Here is a 21,243-nt window from a genome sequence, read left to right as displayed (position 1 = left end):
AGTCAAGTTCCCTGTATCTTCCGGACTTACCACAGGGATCCCTTATTATTGTATCAATTCATACACAATCTTAAATGCAAACACCAAAATTAAAAATGTCTTTATTAAATAAAAGGAACAGACATTGTACTTTGTCCACCTTAATACCAACACCTGAGTCCCATCTGTCCCCACGAAATCAGAGATTTTTACTTAAATGTTGCCATCTCCCTTACCTCTTTAAAAAGTGCGCAAATCACCTCGTGGAGGCAGACAGGGCCCCCAGTCCAGCAGTTGGTGAGATCAAAGCAGAGCTCCTGGCTTAGCTGGCCAATATGTTAGAAGGAAATCTGTTAAAGGCTTGGGCCTTGTACACGGGAGCTGGCCTTTAATAGCCGGTAGAGCCCGCTGAAGCGGGTTCTAAGACTATATTAGATCACTGGAATGTTGGGGGCTCCATTGCAGACAATGGAGTGCTCTGGGCTTTTACTGGCTGGTAAAAGCCCACGTCAACATTCCAATGTTCTTTGTTCACAGCAATAGCTGTGAACAAAAGGCCTCCCTGTGAGAACTTTGTTTTATTTATTGCAATATTCTGCCATCTAGTGACAGGATGTTCTAATCACCTTATAGACCTTCGTAGCTTGGCTATACTGGCAATTAAAGTCCTGCTCCTTTGTTAATGAACGCTGGCGCGGGCCTTCAACGGCTGGTATAGCCCACTACGGCGAACTCTAAGGCTATCTGAAAACACTGGAATATTGGGAGCTCCATTGAAGACAATGGAGTGCTCAGGCTTCTAATGACTGGTAATGTCAAGCTGGGTGGTGAGACACAAAGTTATACACTGGCAAGAAGTTCCAGATTAGCTGTGGACTGGGCACTGGGTAATGAAATTAAATAATATTAGTTGATGGATTCGGAACTAATGCAGTGCTGGCAACGTAGTAAAAATATACTTCCTGCATTTCTTACAAACTATGTGATATGTGACCGCATACTGTAAAACAGGTAACGAGGTAAACCCAGATAAACACAATTCACATAATGTATGCTGAAAAGGAACAACTCAAGATGTTTTTCATGGGGCACTCATGGTGGACAGGTTTGTCACAAAGGTTAGAGCCAGGATAGGGACACCAAAAGATAAATGCAGGAGAGCTGGGTGTATGCCAGAATTTCAGGGCTTGCGCATACAGTTAATTTGCATACAATTTAATGCCAATTGAAATTATTTATACTCTCAGTGTTAATCCCGAATATCTAACATGTATGCTGCTAAGTGAGACCTCACTTAGAACGGCCAGATTAAAAGCAATTTTTGTGATGTTTCAAATTTGGGCAGCTATAGTCAAGTTAGAATTGATAGGGGCAAGGGTTTTTATGTACTGAATGTCACCTAGCCAGTTTGACCTCTGAGATCACCTGATGAATAATCGTATGTTATTAGCTTAAAGATACATTAACTTATGACTCAATGACTAGGACTGAACATGAAAGGGACTGCAGATTGCTTATATTTGTTTTGTTCTGCAAATGTCTTTTACTTTTCTGCCGTATAGGGAGTAGATCTCATGAATCTGTAGGGAGAGACACTTTAAGATTGGAATATTCAAGCCATTGAGTAATTCAAATCCTTTGCAGCCCGGGTAGGATAAGGGAGTTTAGGTGTTACCTTGACTACATATGTTGATTTTAATCAATGTATTCATTTCAACTGACGATTACATTTTACAATATGATTTATTTGATCATCAAATTGTATTTCACATAAGTTAAATTGAGAATGTCTGAGTGGCATGATGACTGTGAGAAAGGGCAAATAATGTCTGGAGAAAGAGTTGAAAGGCTGGTACTTTGAAATTTAAGACAGTTCGTTCTGTAAAGAGTGAGATAATATGCAAACCAAAGAACCCACTCAAGTACTCTGTAATTATGGCTAAATCTGCTTTATCTTGCCTGGACCTTTGGACAGTAACATAAATTCATTTATTCTCTTTTTCACCAGACCAGCGTACACACTTCCCTTTTTCTGCTGGGATGAATTCCATTAAGCTTGCAGATCTAAATATATTACAATTAATTGCTCCCGAATGGATCATCTGTCCATTTTGTTCAACAAATGGTAAAGTCCTATTGGAATGACGAATGCTGTGTCCTTAAAGCATGCAGCCTGTGGTTTTTCAAAGACGTTTCAAGATGAATTATGGAGAAGGAAGCAGAATCCCTGGCTCTTGACTGGATTCTCAACGGTAGAAGTCGTCATGGAGGTAACACAGTAGTAAACAACCCGTGTACCTTATGGTCTCAAATAAATAATTGATGCTGCTGCTACAAATGTACAAGTGGTTTGTTTTTATGAAAGGCTCGAAAAAGGGAGATATTTTGCAATACTTGCTGTCCTTAACCGGGAGACAGTGAGAAATCTAAATCCAAAGTGTCCAGACTTGCTTCTATTTCAGTACTTATAATGATACAGTGCTTCCTGGCGGAGCAAATCATCTTTTGATGATAACTCCGAAAACTTTTTTATAAAAACACTTAACTTAAAATCTATTTATGTAGAATCAGGTTCTTTAAAAGGTTCCAAAAACAGCTGGAAATGGGGAATTTAGTTTCTCGTGAATGCATCATACATTCTTCCTTGATTTCGCGTGTTCCTTATTCAATACAGTCCCGAGGTTAGGGAAAAGAAGGCCTCCTTATGCGAATTAATGCATAGTCTCAAAGAACAATGGTAAGCTCTCTCTTTCCTTCATTTAGTTCACCTATGTGTTGGTATTGTGCAAAGTTCTCTGGGGAAGCAACCCCAGAGCTTTGAAGTTTCAGAACAGGTCGCGGACACTTGTGTAGCCCCACTCTGTAGTATCGGCCACACCAGTGCTAAATGTGTACTAACGTGATTCCAAGTAGAGGTGCCCTCATTTGCATGAGGCTGTAGCCCCATGTTAATAAGGAAATCGTTTGCCTTTGCACATGTGCCTTTATTAAAGATGCAGGCGCAAACTCAAACAAGCGGATGGTAAATGAACTGCCTGACCATCCACCACACAGAGATGGGGTGCCCCTTGGTGCCTCTCTAAGGGAGGCATGGATTTTCCAGGAACCCCCAAAGGCATCATTCAGCAGAGACAGGCTATTACTGACTGTATCACCTGTGGGTTGGTTCATTGTGATAGAATGCACAGTCCCAGCCTATTCCGGGCATACCCAACTCAAGGTGCACTTTGGCACAGAGTGGGACAGTGTACACTGTCTTTAATGCGGGCCCTGGTTGTTAACTGGCATGTTTCGATATACCCTTTTAAGTCAATCTATATAAAGCAAACAAACACTAATTCAATCACAAATCATATTTTCACCTCATTTGGGGCACTAAAACCCCCAAAAAATATTTGAGTCTAAAGCTTGACTAGTGTTTACGGTACCACAATTTTGCCTCTTCAGTTACCTTCCAACAAAAGCATACATAGTTTATGTACACATTGATCTGTTCATTTTTCCTGCATACCTGTTTCCACTCTTGCCCTTCGAAAGTGGTCCTTTTCCCATTCTATACCGTTTGGGTCTCTCTGTTTTTATTCATGTATTTGTTTGCTCATTTATGCATTCCGTTATTTTATTTACTTTATTTACTTACTTATTTTAATATCTATAAAGCATGCTATTGCCTGAAAGCCTCCTGGTGTTTGACCTTGAGGCCAAATAAGCGTGTTTCACTGCACTAATGAATACATTTACAACTTTTTAAAGCATTTCTTAGTTCCAGTTATTGGACACAGAATGATGGGTCAGTGGTAGAGCATTCCAAAATTTAGAGACCTTTGAAGAGAAGGCATGACCACCTTGATGTGCCATTCTGATCTTGGGTATCACCTAAACATGAGCCCTGGCAGGGTGTAGGAGAATTGCTGGAGTCTACCAAGTAAAAAGCTGCTGAATAAAAGTTTGATCTCTATTTTACAGAGCCTTAAAACAGATGCAGGGAGTCATAAACATACAGGGTTTTTCAGTTTTTCCTGAAGCAGCACTAGCGCTGTCGCTTGCAACAATCTAATGTTTCTTTAAAAGAAACTCTAAAAGAGGCCTTTTAGCCCACCCATTAGATACCATTCATTGCATTAATTGACAATCTTATTTTCTTCGTTTTCATTGGTGAGCATGGGTCAGCACCGCTAGGCTTCATTTTGTTTCTGTGTGTCTTTGTTTTCTTCTCTGGAGCATAGACCAAGTACTGACAGATTGCTTGATTAGTGGTCATCCACGCTGCTTGCACTCAGACTGTCATACTGCTTTTTTGCTTTTGCTTGGAAGACAACTTGAAAGCATTAGAGTTGAAGTTTGCACTTCACAGTACTTCTAAGAGCTGAATGCAAACATCTAGCAATAACAAAACTTTATTGCATGTGACCAATTTCCAAATCAGATATTTTGGCCATCTGTTGCTTTTATAAATGATAAAACTGTAAACATACTCCCTTTGTTTATGACTGTTGCCATAGAGTATATATTTTTCCAAATTAACATTTGCTGCTGTGTCATATTTACTTATTTGTTGGTTACCTCTTTTATAATTTAGAGGATGTTTTACTCATCAAAAAACTAGGGGTGGGTGGTGATCTCCACTTGGAGCATGAAGTTTGCTCAAAAAATTCCACTAGCCCCGGCAGCGGAGCTCACCAGTGTGCACCTGTAGCCCAGTTATGGTCCACACTGTGCAAGTGCAGTCTGTGCTTGTGCCGTGTGACCCATAACTGGGCTGCACTTTACACCTGACCCAAAATAAAGACAGCATTTGCCCTATGACAGGCAAGGAGACCCCTAGCTAAGGCTTTGCTTTCTGCCGGTCGATGGTGTGGAGCTGCTGCAAGCTGCTGCTAAGAGGCTGCACCAGCACCAGCTCTGGATCCTGGGCTCCCTCCCTTCACTGTCCTTGGCAGCTTGGGAGCAGGGGGCAGAGGGAAGCAGAGAGCCAGGTCGGTGGCAACAGGGAGTCTGGACCAAGCATGTAGGTCAAGCCCTCGTTTTGCTTTCTCTTCTATGTGCACACAGGGCCTGCACTGGGCATGGACAGGATTGAATGGGCCTGATCTTCGAAGCGCTAAGTAGGGTCGGGCCTGGTTAGTACTACTAACCAGGTCATCAGCCCCAACTCTGCTTAGCATGTCTGAGATTGGGCGCATTCAGTCCAGGGTGTTCGCTATCCTTATCACACAATCCACTTCATTTGACAGCTTGGCAAGAGCAGTGAAAGTAAAAGCAAATGAATTTACAGACTTGCGATGAACTAATACATTTTGTTAATGGGCTAATCTTCCTGTTGCTCCTGTTCGATTATTATTGCCTTCATTAGCCTGTCCTACACACACCAGTCGCTCCACTTCATATCTTCACACCACTAGCTGCCACTGATTGGATGCCACGTTTGCACACCTTTCTCATTTAGCAACAAAGTAAACATGGGAGAGAAGATTTTTTCTAATTTCACGCCTCACATTTTAACAGTGCAGGCAGATTGCGGCCATTAACCTAATTCTGCTGCTTTTTGTTCACTTTTTTCAGTGGTTAAACACAGATGAATAAAGCAGCCGCCATGGCAGTTAATACTTGTGGCAAAGGCCGATGCCAAGGCCAGATTGAGGGGTATTGTGGGTTTAACAGCCAGGTTGTATGAGAAGCAATCAGATATTCATTAGGGCAGGCGGCATTCTGCCGCATGCGGAACTCCCCAGAATTTCACAGATTTTTAACCAAACTCCGTGGAATTCCGCCGAGGAGAACTCCGTGAGCTCCACCCATCCCTACATAAAACATGCAGTGTTTTTAAACAGTTTGTTTCACCTTTTCCTCTACCTAGCCATAACCTCTAAAATCACCTCCCTTTTCCTCTTCCCACCCTCGAACCTTCAAGCAACCCTCATCTGCTCTTACCTTTACTCACCCAAGCCCTCAAGTCACTCCCAACTCCCTTTTTCTCTACCCACTCTGAAGCCTTAAGTCACCCTTCACATCTAACCTGTGGCGGCTGGCAACTACGGAGAGTGGTGGGGTGGGCAAATGGGTGAGTGGTGCATGCATGCAAGCTACATCACATGTAAGGCTATAGGAGCATATTGTAAAATAAATAGTCACTTACCTAGCTTGCTGCACGAAACTTCTTCTTCACTCCAGTCCCAGTGTTCTTGTCTCCTGAGCAAGCTCCAGTGCAGGCCCCAGCCACCTCCACTGGAAATGTTCTTATGTTGCTAACCAGCATGAGAGAAGCACCAGGATTGGGAGGAGCAGGCTCTCGCAGCGCTCCCAAGGGTACTGTAGGCCTGTGCTTGCTCTCAACCCAGAGTGGTTTAAACTGAGCATGTCTGGCTGCTGTTGCAAGACAGCCAGCCAAAGTAATGTATGCACTTTAAAAATTAAGTGCCCTGCCTACCACTCCTCTCTGCTGCTGCCACTCGGCAACAATGGCCACACCCCATCATGACACTCAGTTCAGGATGCAGGTTAGTGAAAAATAGAATGATAATAAATTAACTTTATTACCAATTTTTCTGGGGGCATTTTAGTTAATGGGGTGATGCTTCTCTGTGCTGATGATGATGCAGCTTTTGCATCTACTCACCCCTCAAGCTCTCAAGTGACCCTAACCTCCCTTTACCTCTACCCACCCTGAGCCATCAAGTCTCCGGTATCTCCATTTACCGCTTTCCACCTCTGAGCCCTCAAGTCTCTCCCACATCCCTTTACCCCTACCCATAAATGAACCCTCCATTCACCTTTACCCCCCTTAACCTCCATCTGCCCCATGGCCTCTATTCTCTCTCTACCCACCCTAAGCCACAATTCATCTTCAGCTCCCTTTACCTCTACCCACCCCAAAGCCCTCAAGTGGCCCTTGCCTCCCTTTGCCTGTACCAAATACCAAACCCTTAAGTCACATGCAATTCCCTTAACAACTTCTCACTTCAGGCCTTTATGTCACCCTCACCTCCCTTCATCTTTACCCACCCCTGAACCCTCAAGTCATTTTCAACCCCCTTCACCTCTACCCACCACCTAGCATTCAACTCACCCTCACCTTCCTTTATCTATATCCACCCCTTGGCCGCCTTATAACCCTCAACTCACCCTAACCTCCCTTTACTTCTACCCACCTCATAACATTCAAGTCACAATAACCTCCCTTTACCTCTACCCATCCCTGATCTCCTACCCACCTAAGACTCTCAAGGCACTCTCATCTACCTTTATCTCTAACCCCGCCATAACACTCAAATTGCCTTCACATCCATTTACCTCTACCCACCCTTGAGCCATCAACTCACTTTCACTTTACTTCCATCCACCTATGAGGCTTCAAGTTACCATCACCTCAGTTTACTTCTGCTCATCACTGGGTCCTCAGGCCAGCCTCACTTCCTTTTACTTCTACCCACCCTGAGCCATCATGTCACCCTCACCTCCCTTTAGCTCTACCCACCCATAACCCTTAAGTCTCCCTCACCTTCCTTTACCACTACCCACCCTGATCCCTCATGTAATCCTCACCTTCCTTTACCCTTACCAACCCCGAACCCTCCAGTCATCCTCACTACCTTTTCTCTCTACCCACCCCCAAACCCCCATACATCCTCACCCCCTTTCTCTCTACCCATCCGATAACCCTAAAATCACTTTTTTTAATTAACATTAAAAGTATGTTATTTGAGCAAATATACTGATCTGTGTGGTGAAGTACAGTTTACTAAACATACAAATACCTTTGTGGTAGACACTTGTGTGGCATAGACTGCATGGTAAATGTCCCGCATCTTGATGGCTCTGGGGTAAAGGCTGTTTCCCCTCATGCTGAACATATACCTGCCCTATGCTTAAACACTCCTGAATTCACGCTAGCTGCCCCTAAACGTTTTGGCTGCATTGCCTGGTTGTTTTATGCCCTTCAGAATATTTGGAGGACACTTTCACCTCTTTGACAGCTTTCTCCCTCTCCCCCAACTCCCTATACTTTATGTCTTGGCTGAAACAGCGAATTTGCTGTCACATGAGACATTTTGTTTGCTTGCAGAGGGCCCATTGCTTACCATTGATTGCCTTCATCGTCACTCTCATTTCCTTGCTTCTGTTTTGCAAGCGAGTGCCGACTTCACTTATTGGCTTTGTGTCTGTCCCTACTCTGGACTATGGCTCAGGTGCTGCTTTCTTCGCATGGTATCCTTCCACTGTTCTCTGCTTTCAAAGGTAGCTCATTTTCCTTTTGCTTCCACATGTTTCTTCCCTCCAGCATTGTTGTTTGCCCTACCCTCCCACTCCACCATTCTCTTGTGTTGTTGGTTGTCTGGTCTGGCCCCCGCCCCTCCACCATTGTTGCTTGGCTCATCTACCCCCTCACCACCTTCCCCATCATTGCTTGCCGCCTCTTGTCCTGACAGAAAAAGAGCACCCAAAATTTGCGCCAACAGGTTTCAAGATGCTACAAAGATGCAGATGGCACTGCACTCTCTGCTCTGAATGGCCTTTTTAGAGCTGTCTTTATGCAGGACCAACATGGCAAACTTCAGGCCAGACGTAAGTTAATTAAACTTTTTTTTTTGCGATGGCAGAGCAAAATTCCATAATTACAAATGGATCAATGCCCCTCTCAGTCAGCTATCCGTGCTTTGTTTTCTAAATTTCAGGCACGCTGCACAGCAGCCGTGCTTCTGTAAAGCATGGCTGAAAGAAATTGACAAAGCTTATAGCTCTCCTATTTGCCAATGCCTCTTGAATTGGTAACCAATGCAGTCCCCAGGGAAACTCTACAACTACTAAAAAAAAAAGTATTGCCCCCACAGGGGTTTGCCCTGCCCATGGGCGACCCCCTGTCAAATTCTTTATTTTCTTATTTAAAAAAAAATTAATTAGCCCCTGCGGGGGCGCGATCAAGTGCGATCGCGCCCCCCCAGGGAACACCTACCTCAATATAAAAAAAAATGTCGGGGGGTAGCTCATTTGCCAAGGAGTGCCGAACCCCCCAAATAAAATCCTTGGTGGTTAGTGGCGTTTCCTGGCCCTTCAGGGCCAGGAAACGTGTTCAGGAAGGCCTCGTATGAAAGGGGAGAGTCTCCCCTTTCATACGAGGACTTCCCGAATGTGGGGAAGGCCGTTTGGGGCCGTTTTCCCCATCGAAGCAGGAAACGGCCTTGCGCACACTGACATCACAAAGGGGCAGGTGGGGAGCGGGGGGAGACACGGAAATGCTTCTTTGTCTCCCAGGGAGTTAAAAAAAAAAGAAACAAATTCTCGGGTGCAACGCACCCAAGGATTTTCTAACCCCCTCCCTGGTGTCGGCCACTGGTCGTGACCCGCACCAGGGAGGTAGTGCGGGCGTCGCCAACGCCCGCATCAAAGGGGCTAAACATGGTAACATTGGATCATACCCAATTGGATTATTTAACTTACTTATAAGTCCCTAGTAAAGTGCACTATGTGTGCCCAGGGATGGTAGATTAAATGCTACTAGTGGGCCTGCAGCTTTGATTGTGCCACCCACTTAAGTAGCTCCCCTTGTCTCAGGCCTGCTATTGCAAGGCCTGTGTGTGATGTTTCACTGCCAATTCGACTTGGCATTTAAAAGTACTTGCCAAGCCTAAAACTCCCCTTTTTCTACATATAAGACACCCCTAAGGTGTGCCCTAGGTAACCCATAGGGCAGGGTGCTGTGTGGGCAAAAGGCAGGACATGTACCTGTGTAGTTTACATGTCCTGGTAGTGTAAAACTCTTAAATTCGTTTTTACACTGCTGTGAGGCCTGCTCCCTTCATAGGCTAGCATTGGGGCTGTCCTCATACATTGTTTGAGTGGTAGCTGCTGATCTGAAAGGAGTGGGAAGGTCACATTTAGTATAGCCAGAATGGTGATACAAAATCCTACAAAATCCTGCTGACTGGTGAAGTGGATTTAATATTACTATTTTAGAAATGCCACCTTTAGAAAGTGAGCATTTCTCTGCACTTAAATCCTTCAGTGCCTTACAATCCACGCCTGGCTGGGTTTAGCTGACAGCTTCCTTGGGCATTCACTCAGACACACCCCAAACACAGGAGACTCAGCCTCACTTGCATACATCTGCATTTTGAATGAGTCTTCCTGGGCTGGGAGGGTGGAGGGCTAGACACTCGCATCTCAAAGGACAGCAGCCTACCCTCACACAAAGGACTGCCACACCCCCTACTGGGACCCTGGAAGACAGGATTGAACTGAAAGGGGACATGGTGCACTTCTAAGCCACTCCTTGAAGTCTCCCCCACTTCAAAGGGACATTTGGGTATTTAAATAGGGTCTCTGCCCCTACCACTGCAGACACTTCCTGGAGAAGAAACTTGAACCACAACCTGCATCCTGCCAAGAAGAACTGCGTGGCTGCCCAAAGGACTCACCTGAATGCTTTCTGTGAAGGACTGCTGCCTTGCTGTTGCCCTGCTGCCTTGCTGCTCTCTGGCTGTGGTGAAGAAGTGCTCTCCAAGGGCTTGGATAGAGCTTGCCTCCTGTTCCCTGAAGTTTCAGGACCAAAAAGACTTAATCTCTACAAGAAGGACTCCTTGTGTGGCAAAATTTGACACACAGCCTGCCAGAAATGACGCACAGCGTGCACCACGGTGAAAAATTCACTGCTCACCGAACCGGAACAACGCAGCCCCACTACGCATTGAGAAGATCAGCGCAGCGCCAGCATAGCGACCGGAAATTCGGCGCACAGCCCACCGGATCGATGCACAGTGGAGCCGGAATGACGCAGCCCGACTTCCAGAGAAGAATTGACGTAGCGCCTGCTATGTGGTTGAAAATTTGACGCAACATCCACCAAATCGATGCAGCTCCCTTAATTTCATCCTACCAGCACAGGAAATCCACTCATTGTCCCCGGGGCATCCGAAAACACCGCAACCCAAAGAGGATCCATGCCCGAGCACCAGAAATTGACGCACAGCCGTCCCTGCATGGAAACTAAACGACGCATCACCATGTGCGAACTGAGAAATCGATGCACACCCCTTTGTTTCCACGCATCTACTCCTCTGCGGTTCTTTGCAGAGATTTTGCATGCAAACCAGGTACTTTGTGCTTGAAAGAGACTTTGTTTGCTTTTAAAAGACTTAAGACACTTTATATCGCTTTTACAGTGATATCTCAACATATACTTATTGCATTTTAATCGTTTTAACCTGCATCTTATCAGATCAATATTATATATTTTTCTAAACACTGTGTGGTGTATTTTTGTGGTGCTATATGGTGTTATTGTATGATCTATTGCACAAATACTTTACACATTGCCTTCTAAGTTAAGCGTGACAGCTCAGTGCTAAGCTACCAGAGGGTGGGCACAGGATAATTTGGATTGTGTGTGACTTACTCTGACTAGAGTGAGGGTCCTTGCTTGGACAGGGGGTAACCTGACTGCCAACCAAAGACCCCATTTCTAACAAAAATGGTAAAAGATTTGTTGACTTCGGATGCCAGGCAACTGCATAAGATGGCCAAACTAGTTTATACTTTTATTAAGTTTTGAGACTAGTGTAGATATGTTTGATAATAAAAGAACTTTGTTGCCATTTGATCAGACATTCAACATAAATGCAAATCAATATTTATAAAATAAAATGAGATTGTTTTAAACACACAGGTGAAATTGGCAGCCACATAATTTTGAAGGTCACAACTCCTAATTAGCTCTTGCTTCTTTAAACAAAGATGACTCTGCAGGTGAAATGCTTCACTGTGAACAACTTGGACCTGTCTCCTGTTTTTAAACAATTAAAAAAAATTAAACTGAATACAAAAAAGAGCATTGAAAGCGGAGACTGGCTGCCTGTCTTTTCTACATACACAGCAGAAGACCCCAGCAAAATATCTCTATGCTGGAGCAAATTTATTAACACATTGTGCTGGCATAAAGTCAAAAATAAATGAAGCAAACTGGCACAAAATGTGGATAAATTATTTATCTTCCAGCTAAAAACGTTTTTGTGCTAAAGATTAGCCTTAAAAGTAATGCGAACAGGGTCTTGCAGTGCTTTGTGCCACTTTGTATCCCAGGGGTGTCCAAAGTGTAGTACATGGGCGTTCCCACGTATCACCCTTGGTTTTTGACCTATCAACTAATAATAGTAGACAGGGCTTTGTGCAACAAAATAAAACCTTCCAAAGGCAGACATGGAGAAAAGGATTTATTCCTCCTAACCTTTCGCATAGCCCCCTTCAGCTCCACCATCTCTCAATTGCCATGCCACAGGGAGGACCTAATCTAATTTCCATAGGAAGCCTGTATCCTTTGTCCTTTCTTCACTGGGTAGTTTTCCTCCCTCCGATTAAACATTATTACCCCCATCCTGTGCACAGAAATAGACCTAGAGCATTGAAAAAGGGCTTCAGATGCCTTTATCACTCCACTTCACTTATACATACAATGCATACGCTACAATAGCAACCAACACAAACACTCTCAACCTATGCTTGTATGGGAAAAGGTGATAAAACAGGATATAAATCTGAGTGTGATTGGTGTTATGCTCCAAGCCAGTGGCAAATAACAATTGTTTACTCAATGAAAAAAACGTTTTTTTAGACTAGTGAGGGAAGATCTTTATATAAGACTTTTTCTTTATTGATACACCAGCTTCCCTTCTGCAGTGTACAGACCCTGTACTAATGTTGGGATAATCCAGACCATGTTTAAAAGAACTTCTCCTAGGCTTGGCATACACTAGGCTAGGATTGGTAATATTTAAATGATGGGTACACTCAGAATTAGGTTTAAGCTATCTGTTCCAGATAGTGAGCACTATGTATAATGATGTTCTTTTCTACATCTTACATTTGCTAATTGCTTGTTATCTCAGACAGCCTTCTCCCACTATAGTACTAAAACCCTGCATGAAAAATTTACCTTGATGAACTTTCTTTCTTCAGTGACCCTATTAATACTTTCCGTCCTCTGTGTACCTTCTATTTCTGAGTATAGCCTCACTGTGAACGTCAATTCAACAAAATGCTAGGGGTAGCGGAAGTCACACACCCATTTTGACCTTCAATTCCACTCACACATACACACATTAACACTTACACACACACTCTATTATCTAAACGCACTCACACTCAAGCACAAGCACGCACACAACATACATTTAAAAGCATTGTTTTGCTCACCTCAGCTGTGAGGAGTCTAATCCAGCTAATTGTTTTCCATTTTTTATTACACTAATAGAGAATAATTAAACATTATTCACTATCAGTGTAATAAAAAAATGCAAGAAAACAAAGAGAAGGGAGCTGTCTATGCTTTTGCCAACTCTGAAGCCCAGGGGTGGCAAAACAGTGCCCTGGGTTGCAAGGGGCAAGCCAGGGATCACAACTGCGACCCTGGCAACCCCCAAATGACGTCCATGAGCGTCACTCCTTCTTATTGTAATTCTGCCTCATTTCATAGATCATAACTTCTCATCTTTAAAACTGGCTCCCTGTAATCTAACATTACCTAATCTCCCCCAGCCTATCTATCTCACCAACCTTTCAAAGGAAACCATATTGCCCTGACTAATGGTTACAACTACCTGGTATAGCTGTAGCACAATTGGAATAAGTGCATGCATTTTTTTCTTGAAAGCACATGACTAATAGCAATAACCAACAATAACCTCTGGAATTATCCACTAAACTTGGCTTCTGGCATGCCACAGGCCATAAAGGGCTCCAAAGCCTCATCAGGGGTAGTATGTGCTATATAAATACAAATACAATTACATAGAATGTGTGCTAAACCGTAAAGCAGTTAAACAATGTGTAAAAAATCTTAAAGTATTTTACAGCTTATTATTGTGTACTGGAATGACACTATTTTAATATAGAACCCCTGCTAAGCATCACATACACCTTTGCACTGTGGTGCAAAGGTGTGGGTGTGATGCTAGGCAGCCTGAGAAAGCACCAACGTCGGGTCGGAGAGAAGTGCCATATCTTAATACATATGGTGTGGCCCAGCTCTCACCTTCTAGCACAGTGCAATACAGCATTGTTTGCACTATAAATTATGAAATCTCCCTCTTTATGTTGTGTGCGTACGTAATTTAGGGTTGGAAAGTAATGGAAAATTCCCCAATATCATGCAGAAGTGCAAAGTGTTCATCCAAGAGGAGAATCAACAGATGACATTACCACAGCAGTCCATGGGTGCAACAGAGAAAGGAAAAGCCAGGATAGTAGCACTCTCCTTGATAAAAGATCTTGAGGCTCTTGGGCTTAGACTACTAAATGGAAGATATGTGCAAGATACTCCTCCGGCAACTACCTGCTATGCCGCTGGAATTCAAGCAACAATTGACTATACTGTGGCATCCTTATTTTTGCTTACGCTAATTACAAAATTTTACATCGTTAAATCGGATATGATACCATGGCCAGCAATGCCTGGAGATAGGATGTGGCCTTCCTAACTTTAACCTTGCACTTACTACACCTAGGAATATAAATACAACCAACTATAAAAAACTTTGATGGTCTGAAAGGTTAAAAGAATTCATTGGTGAATGGTCAATGGAGATAATCGAGCAATCCAGTATGGACTTAACAGGGGATTCAATAACGATCTGGTCATCTTTCCTAGATAGATTTGCGTCTGTTCTCCTCACAGATAGATCGCAAAAGAGGTATCAAAACCAGGGTTGAGGTGAAAAAATGAACAAAGATATAAAATTTTCAGCACACATGAATAAATTAAGAAAAGAATGGAATAGAGCTTTAAGATTATACAACAAGAATTCAACAAACCGTTATTTTAAGGAAGATTTAAAAAGAATAAACAATATATATCGGAAACAAATATGGGAATACAAGCATCAGGAACACCATGGTTTTTGGGCCGAGGCCCTATTCTTGAGTAAAAAATCAAATACAAAAGGTTTTTGGAAAATGGTGAATGCCCTGAATAAAGCTCCGATGACTCTGACCAGCTCCAATATCTCGGAAGCCGTCTGGTTTGATTACCTAAGTCACCACTTCGATTAAGAAAAGAGAATCATCAAAAACTTAGAAGAGGATGCGAAAAGTTAAGTCTAGAAAAAGCAAAATTAAAACCCCTTGCACCCCAAAAAGAAACCAAAAAAATAATATTCACAATGGCTGAAATTATAAAGTCAATAGAAAGCAGCAGAACTGGGGGTGCTCCGGGCCCAAATGGGATCCCAAATGCCTTGTTTAAACTGAATCGTGCATTTTGGGGTGGAAAATTAGCTTTGACCTTCAACCATTGTATGGCATTAAGAAGTATTCTAAAATCTTGGAGGGGTGCGATAATGCATCCAATATTCAAAGGGATTTTACTGGAGTATCTTCGCAGGTGGGTAACCGAAAATAGCATTATTCCTTCCAATCAGACAGGTTTTTTAAAGGGCCTGGGTACTGCTACAAATATTTTAACTCTATCCCTGATCATTGATAAGTACACACAAAAATATTAACCCTTGTATCTATGTTTTGTAGATTTTAAATCAGCCTTTTACCTGGTACAGCGACCTCTCCAATGGAAGAAATCAGTCTCCTGGGGGATACCGGCAAATCTGTTAAAGGCTATTGAACAGTTATACACAGATACATGGGTAAGAGTTAAGATAGGGGATGGATCTTTCCTTTCAAGGGAAATTAAAACAAAACAAGTATTGAAACAGAACTGTGTGCTGGCACCATATCTTTTTAATCTCTTTTTATCGGACTTGACTACGGAATTAAACAAGGTAAATGCTCACCCCCCAAAGCTTGGTGATATGACTATTTCAAATTTGCTATATGCTGACGACGTAGTACTCCTGAGTCAAACTAAAGTAGGGCTACGGCGGCTCATCGCAAAGATATTCGAATATGCAGCGCAAAATGGTCTGGAAATAAATCATAAAAAATCCAAAGTTATGGAAATTAGCAAACAAATTTCGAGAGCAAAAAAATGGAATACACAAAGGGGTGTTCTGGAACAAGTAAACCAGTATAGATATCTGGGTGTGCTTTTTGACGAACGAGGCTCCTTTGTTTTCCAAAAACAGGAGCTGTACAGAAAAGGAAATGTTCTATTATTTGCTTTTTGTACTTTAAAGAAATTGCTTACTGGCCTAAGTTATCGGCCACTGCTTCAAGTCGTTACAGCTAAACTAATTCCAACATTAGGATACGGAAGCAAAGCCTTGTGTGGACAAGATGCTATAATCTTAAATAAAATTACTGGGAACATTTTTAGGTCCTTATTCCAGCTACCGGGATATACCTCCCAAGCACAAATCAGGCTGAAGTTTGGTTATCTAAATCAATGTATAGATAGGAAAGCCTCTTATATCAAAGTTTGGAAACATTTACAGCTAACAAAGGAAAATCAGCTTTGCCAAGCACTTTGGAAGGAGATTAGTTCAAACCCCAAGGCTAAATCTCAAGAGTATCTAGATCAGGCATTACCAGATTTTGAAGTAGCGGAATTATGGAATTTGAATCTTTCCTACCCGGCTTTAAAAAAAATCCTAAATCCAATAACAAGGAAAAGATCAAGGAACATGGATAAGAGCTTATTGGCCTGCAGATCACACTCCTGGATGGTAATAAACGAGTATAAACTTTTGAAATGTCAGCCCTACCTGGAAGCCGGGTGGACAAAGACAGTCAAGGACTATTTCATCAAATACCGGTTTGGTATCATTCCTGGTGGTGCATACCTAGCCCCGTGGGAACGCCCTGGAAAAATCCCTCAGTGCAGGCTGTGTGGCCTGGGAAAGGAAGACATAATCCACTTGATTTGTATTTGTAATGGCCTACGAAATTAACGCAAATCTCTATTGAAGGCAGCATTCAACCAAAGAAGGATACAGACTTGCAGACAAGCAGTGATTGCCTGTTTTAAACCCTCTGACATTGTTTTAAATGCTAAATTTACCAAGTTTTTACGTTTGCCAACACAATTTGTTTTTTAAATAAGATCTTAATCAGTGCATATGTATTCGTTTTTATAGAATTATAAAAGATTTTAACCATAAAAAAAAACTAACAATTAATCACTATACAGTACTCATGAAATTATTCTTAATCGTAGTTAAGTAAGGTATAAGACATATATGGGTAGTCTACACTGACTTCGGAAACGGAGATACCTATTAGGAAATTTCAGAATTAAAATAATGTTTATGCATATTAGGGGTTAAAGGTTGATCTTTAAAATTATATATATTATGATTTAGATATATTTTTGTATTAGATAGAAAGAGTGATGTATTGGTTTTGTTAAATATGCATCGGATAAATAAAACTTGACTTGACTTGATTGACTTGAACAGATGACATTCACTCCTCCTTATGTATGTTTGAGAATATTTGACATCTGGAATGTCTCCCAGATTTTACCCCTCTTAGACATCTCATGGTTTACCATACCGCTCAACACAATTGAGACCCTCTGCCTTATAATCTAAATGAGAGACAACTCACTTCCTGGATTCCATCTATAGAGAAGAGCATAAAAGACAGAACAACAATAGGTGGTCGAAGCTTGATGTTTGCACATCCGCAATTCTGATGTATGACAAGTAGATCCAAGTTCACTGAGATTGTTGTGGGTGCCAACCTGGTAAAACACCCAACCACCACGGGTGCTAGTGCACTGATCAAATACATTGAACTGTGCTGAGACATCATCAAAGAGTACCAGGGCACACCAAAAGTAGTCCTAGATTCCTGAGTGGAAAGAAGAGCCCAAAGTCCAAGCACAAAGTAGAGGTTGACGAGGTTTTATTCTTCACAAAAAAAGTATATACTGCAGACAGCCGACACGTGTTTCGTCACTAGGACTTTTTCAAGGCAATAATCCAAAGATGTTCATAAAGTGAATCTGGTCGGTAGTGTACCTTATATTAGTATAATGTTGAACAAATGGGGAGACAGGACCATGATAAGCCAAAGAAGAACTCAAATATGTCGAGAGATGCGACCGGAAAGAGACATAACATCAAGACATACCTGTTCAATTAACTCTCATTTCTCCTTAAATCCATTGCTTCTGCTTGCTTCACTCATTCCCTTGTCCTCACATCTGCTCTTCTCCAGTCGCACATGCTTTGAATCTGTTGTTTTCATGACCTTGTTAAGAATGACCAATAAAAAAGTGACACTTATTAGGAAATCAGCATTCATGACTCAAGAATACAATTTATCTTTCATTAAAAAGGCTATTTTAAGCAGGAAGGAACCTGTCTTTTAAAGTGAGTTAAAGAGAGTTATATAGAGTCCCATTTTCCGTTCAACTTCTGGCCCAAAAGACAGATAATCTTTAGCAAAACTAAATGAAAGTTCAGCATTATTGAAAGCAGGTGCCCTTTTGATTGTCTGCAAAACCTTTTGCAGGATTGAACAAATTTTGTACCATCATTTTTAGCAAAAAATCCAGAACTGTGGCTGTACTCACTACATTGTCCAATGCTGTTCATAGCAATGCTTCTTAATACCAATATGTGCAAGACTTGCAACAGTTTCTACTGGCTAGCATAAGCCTGGTTTAAAATACTCAAGCAGGCTTCTGTTACATCAATTCTTAAATATTACTTTCATTGTAGGGAACAAATGTGAAAAGTGCCCCTGCCCACCAAATGCCTTGAAATCTCAACCAGCTACCCTAGAACGTCATTCATAATCCCAGAAATAGCCAGTGTATGCCCAAGTACAACAATCAAATGACCTACTGTTGGCATTATATATCAAGATTTATCAATCAAAGGTCCTATACATAGTTATATATGCTTGGGTAGAGAAATTATGCTATCCTAAACCGCATCCTAGCAGGAAAACACAGGTACTCACCTCATATGCACGCGTCCCTTATCTCAAGGCTAAGTGATACTATGTACTGTCATCAGTCCTTGGTGAAGGCATCGGAGATCCACATGTTGGCAGCATGTGGTCAGATAATGAAGATGTACATTGTGTCGTCAACATATTGTAAGGTTGTGCAATCAGTTGCTGTGGTATTGCCATTGGATGCATTGGTTTAGGTACTCATTCAATTTAATATTTTGTTGGTATTACTTAGGGTGAGTGAACTGAAGGGCAGGGAATGAATATGCACAGGCCAAAATATGCTGCTAGGACATGGGAGTTATAGGAGCACAGATACATGTTTAAATAACGTTGGTGATAGGTTTTTTGGCTTTGTCACAAGAATATGGCCTATGATGGGTTCCCTAGCTTCTCCAGCACCAAAGATTTACTCAATAACCCAACAAAAGAGAGCACCTGGTTGACTACAATCTCCTGCATTCCACTGAGAATTACATGATTAAGTTACATATTAGGTAACAGTCAGTCCTTTGAGACTTATAGAAGTAATTAGTGCCCTCTCTCATCATGCATAGACACACTCAAGAATTCAACCCCTGAATGTATTTTAGGGCATATTTAAGAGCCCCTACCACCACTGGCGCGTCACTTTTAGTGACACCCCGGTGGCGCTATGCACTGCACTGTATTTACAAGGTGGTGTTAAGCCACTTTTAGTGGCTTAATGCCACCTTGTAAATACGGCCCCTTCACATGCAGCACTTTGCGTGGAAGGGGCGTGCAATAGCTGTTGCTGTGGGTGTGCCACAGCAACACCCATTGCATTTTGAAGCTGCTCCAGATTTACGAGTTTTCGTAAACCTGAGGCAGCGCCAAAATCTAACGCCACCTTAGGGGTGGCATTAGCATGGCACAATGAGGAGAAATGCTTTCATTTCTCCTCGTTTTTTGCTCTTTCTATGTGTGCTGCATTCTACAGCACACATAGAAAGAGCAAATCACCATTTAAGATTGTTTTTGTGCAGGAAGGTGTTCCTTCCTACACAAAAACAATCTCCCTCTCAATGCAGCCATCCTTGCACTATGGTGCAATGGTTGATGGGTTGGCGCACAGCAGCATATTTAGCGCCGGCGCAGGGGGTAACACAGGGGTGCGCCGTATTCTAATTAATAAGGTGCATCCCTGTGTTTTGAAAATGGTTTTGCAGGACGCTGCCTAATTTGGGGCAGGGACGCGCACCGTCATGTTCTCTTAAAAACTGGCTCTTTGTGTTTTATTAAAATCGAAAATGTCTTCTTTACACTTCTTTACACTTTATGAATAATAGTTGTTATGAACACGAACAAGATAGTGGCAATGATATTTGTTGATAGGCAGAATAACAGAAAATACTGTAAGATTATGACATTGATTTCATATTTTCCACCCCCGTCTTCTCCCGCCTAACTAAGCTTATTATAGCATTAAAAGACTCCTATACTGAAGCAGCCTTCAATAAAGAGACAGCTGTTGTTCTTGTCTCTGCACCTCAATGGCTATTTCGTCTGAAGCAAGCAGATAAGCCTGTCAGAAGACTTAGGGGCTGGTAAAGACCTTGGCGGATTGGATACTCTGCCACAAACGTGACAGATATCCCTTCCACCATATTACAAGGTCCATTATATTCTATGGAACTTGTAAAACGGTGGGCGGGATATCAGTCATGTTTGTGATGGAGAATTCCATCGCAAGGTCGCAATCAAGCCCTAGACGTGAATTTTCTGTAGCCTTCAGCAAGGAGAGGTGTCTAATGATAATGCAGCCCGAAGTGGATCAGAGTACCTCTCTGCCTAACAAGGTTTCAATGCAGCTTATATACTGTGCCTTAAACTTTGTTAAATATTGTAAAATAAACAATCAATAAAGATCGCCTGCATTGTTTACTCTTTAGAAACAATAACTAATCAATCAATATACCAAATTCTATGAATCCTGGTTGACTATTCAAGAATGGTAATAAAGAAATAAAGTTATTAGACAAGGATAGAACACGAGACGATGTATTTGTGCAAAGTGAATTATGCCATCGCATTAAAATAAATATGTTAACAACGTCAGAAATTGTGCGTTTGTATGTAAAAATGTATATCTGCATACATGAATTTGTGTAATGCAAAAAGGGTTCACCTAAATGAAGAATAAATGAAGAGTACATCATGGGGCAGACACAACATCAATATGACATAAAAGTAAAGGAGAGTAGTCAGATATCAGGGATTGCTTGGTTTGAAAGACTTGGGAAAATAACTTCAATGCTTTCAGAAATATGTACAAAGGTAAACACAGACGAGGGGCTGGGTGGTTGTGAGGTTATTGTGGCTGACGGGGGCGACAGAGACAACAGCTTGAGATATAAACACCCACACTCTTGAAATCATTAATACTATCTGTTGTTT

At 42.1% G+C, this 21,243-nt stretch overlaps 1 protein-coding gene across 1 annotated transcript in view; it reads right to left on the bottom strand.

Annotated features, from left to right (window-relative positions):
• LOC138304578 (uncharacterized) overlaps positions 1-21,243 on the bottom strand; it is a 99,943-nt gene that overhangs the window by 30,578 nt on the left and 48,122 nt on the right. Inside the window, exon 2 of the mRNA XM_069244748.1 lies at positions 17,995-18,114. The gene's annotated coding sequence lies outside the window, so the exon portion shown is untranslated. The remainder of the gene's footprint in view (positions 1-17,994; positions 18,115-21,243) is intronic.

Source organism: Pleurodeles waltl, chromosome 7 (genome assembly GCF_031143425.1).
Source record: "Pleurodeles waltl isolate 20211129_DDA chromosome 7, aPleWal1.hap1.20221129, whole genome shotgun sequence".
Classification (NCBI taxonomy): Eukaryota; Metazoa; Chordata; class Amphibia; order Caudata; family Salamandridae; genus Pleurodeles; species Pleurodeles waltl.
This window is presented reverse-complemented; position numbering and strand designations above follow the sequence as displayed.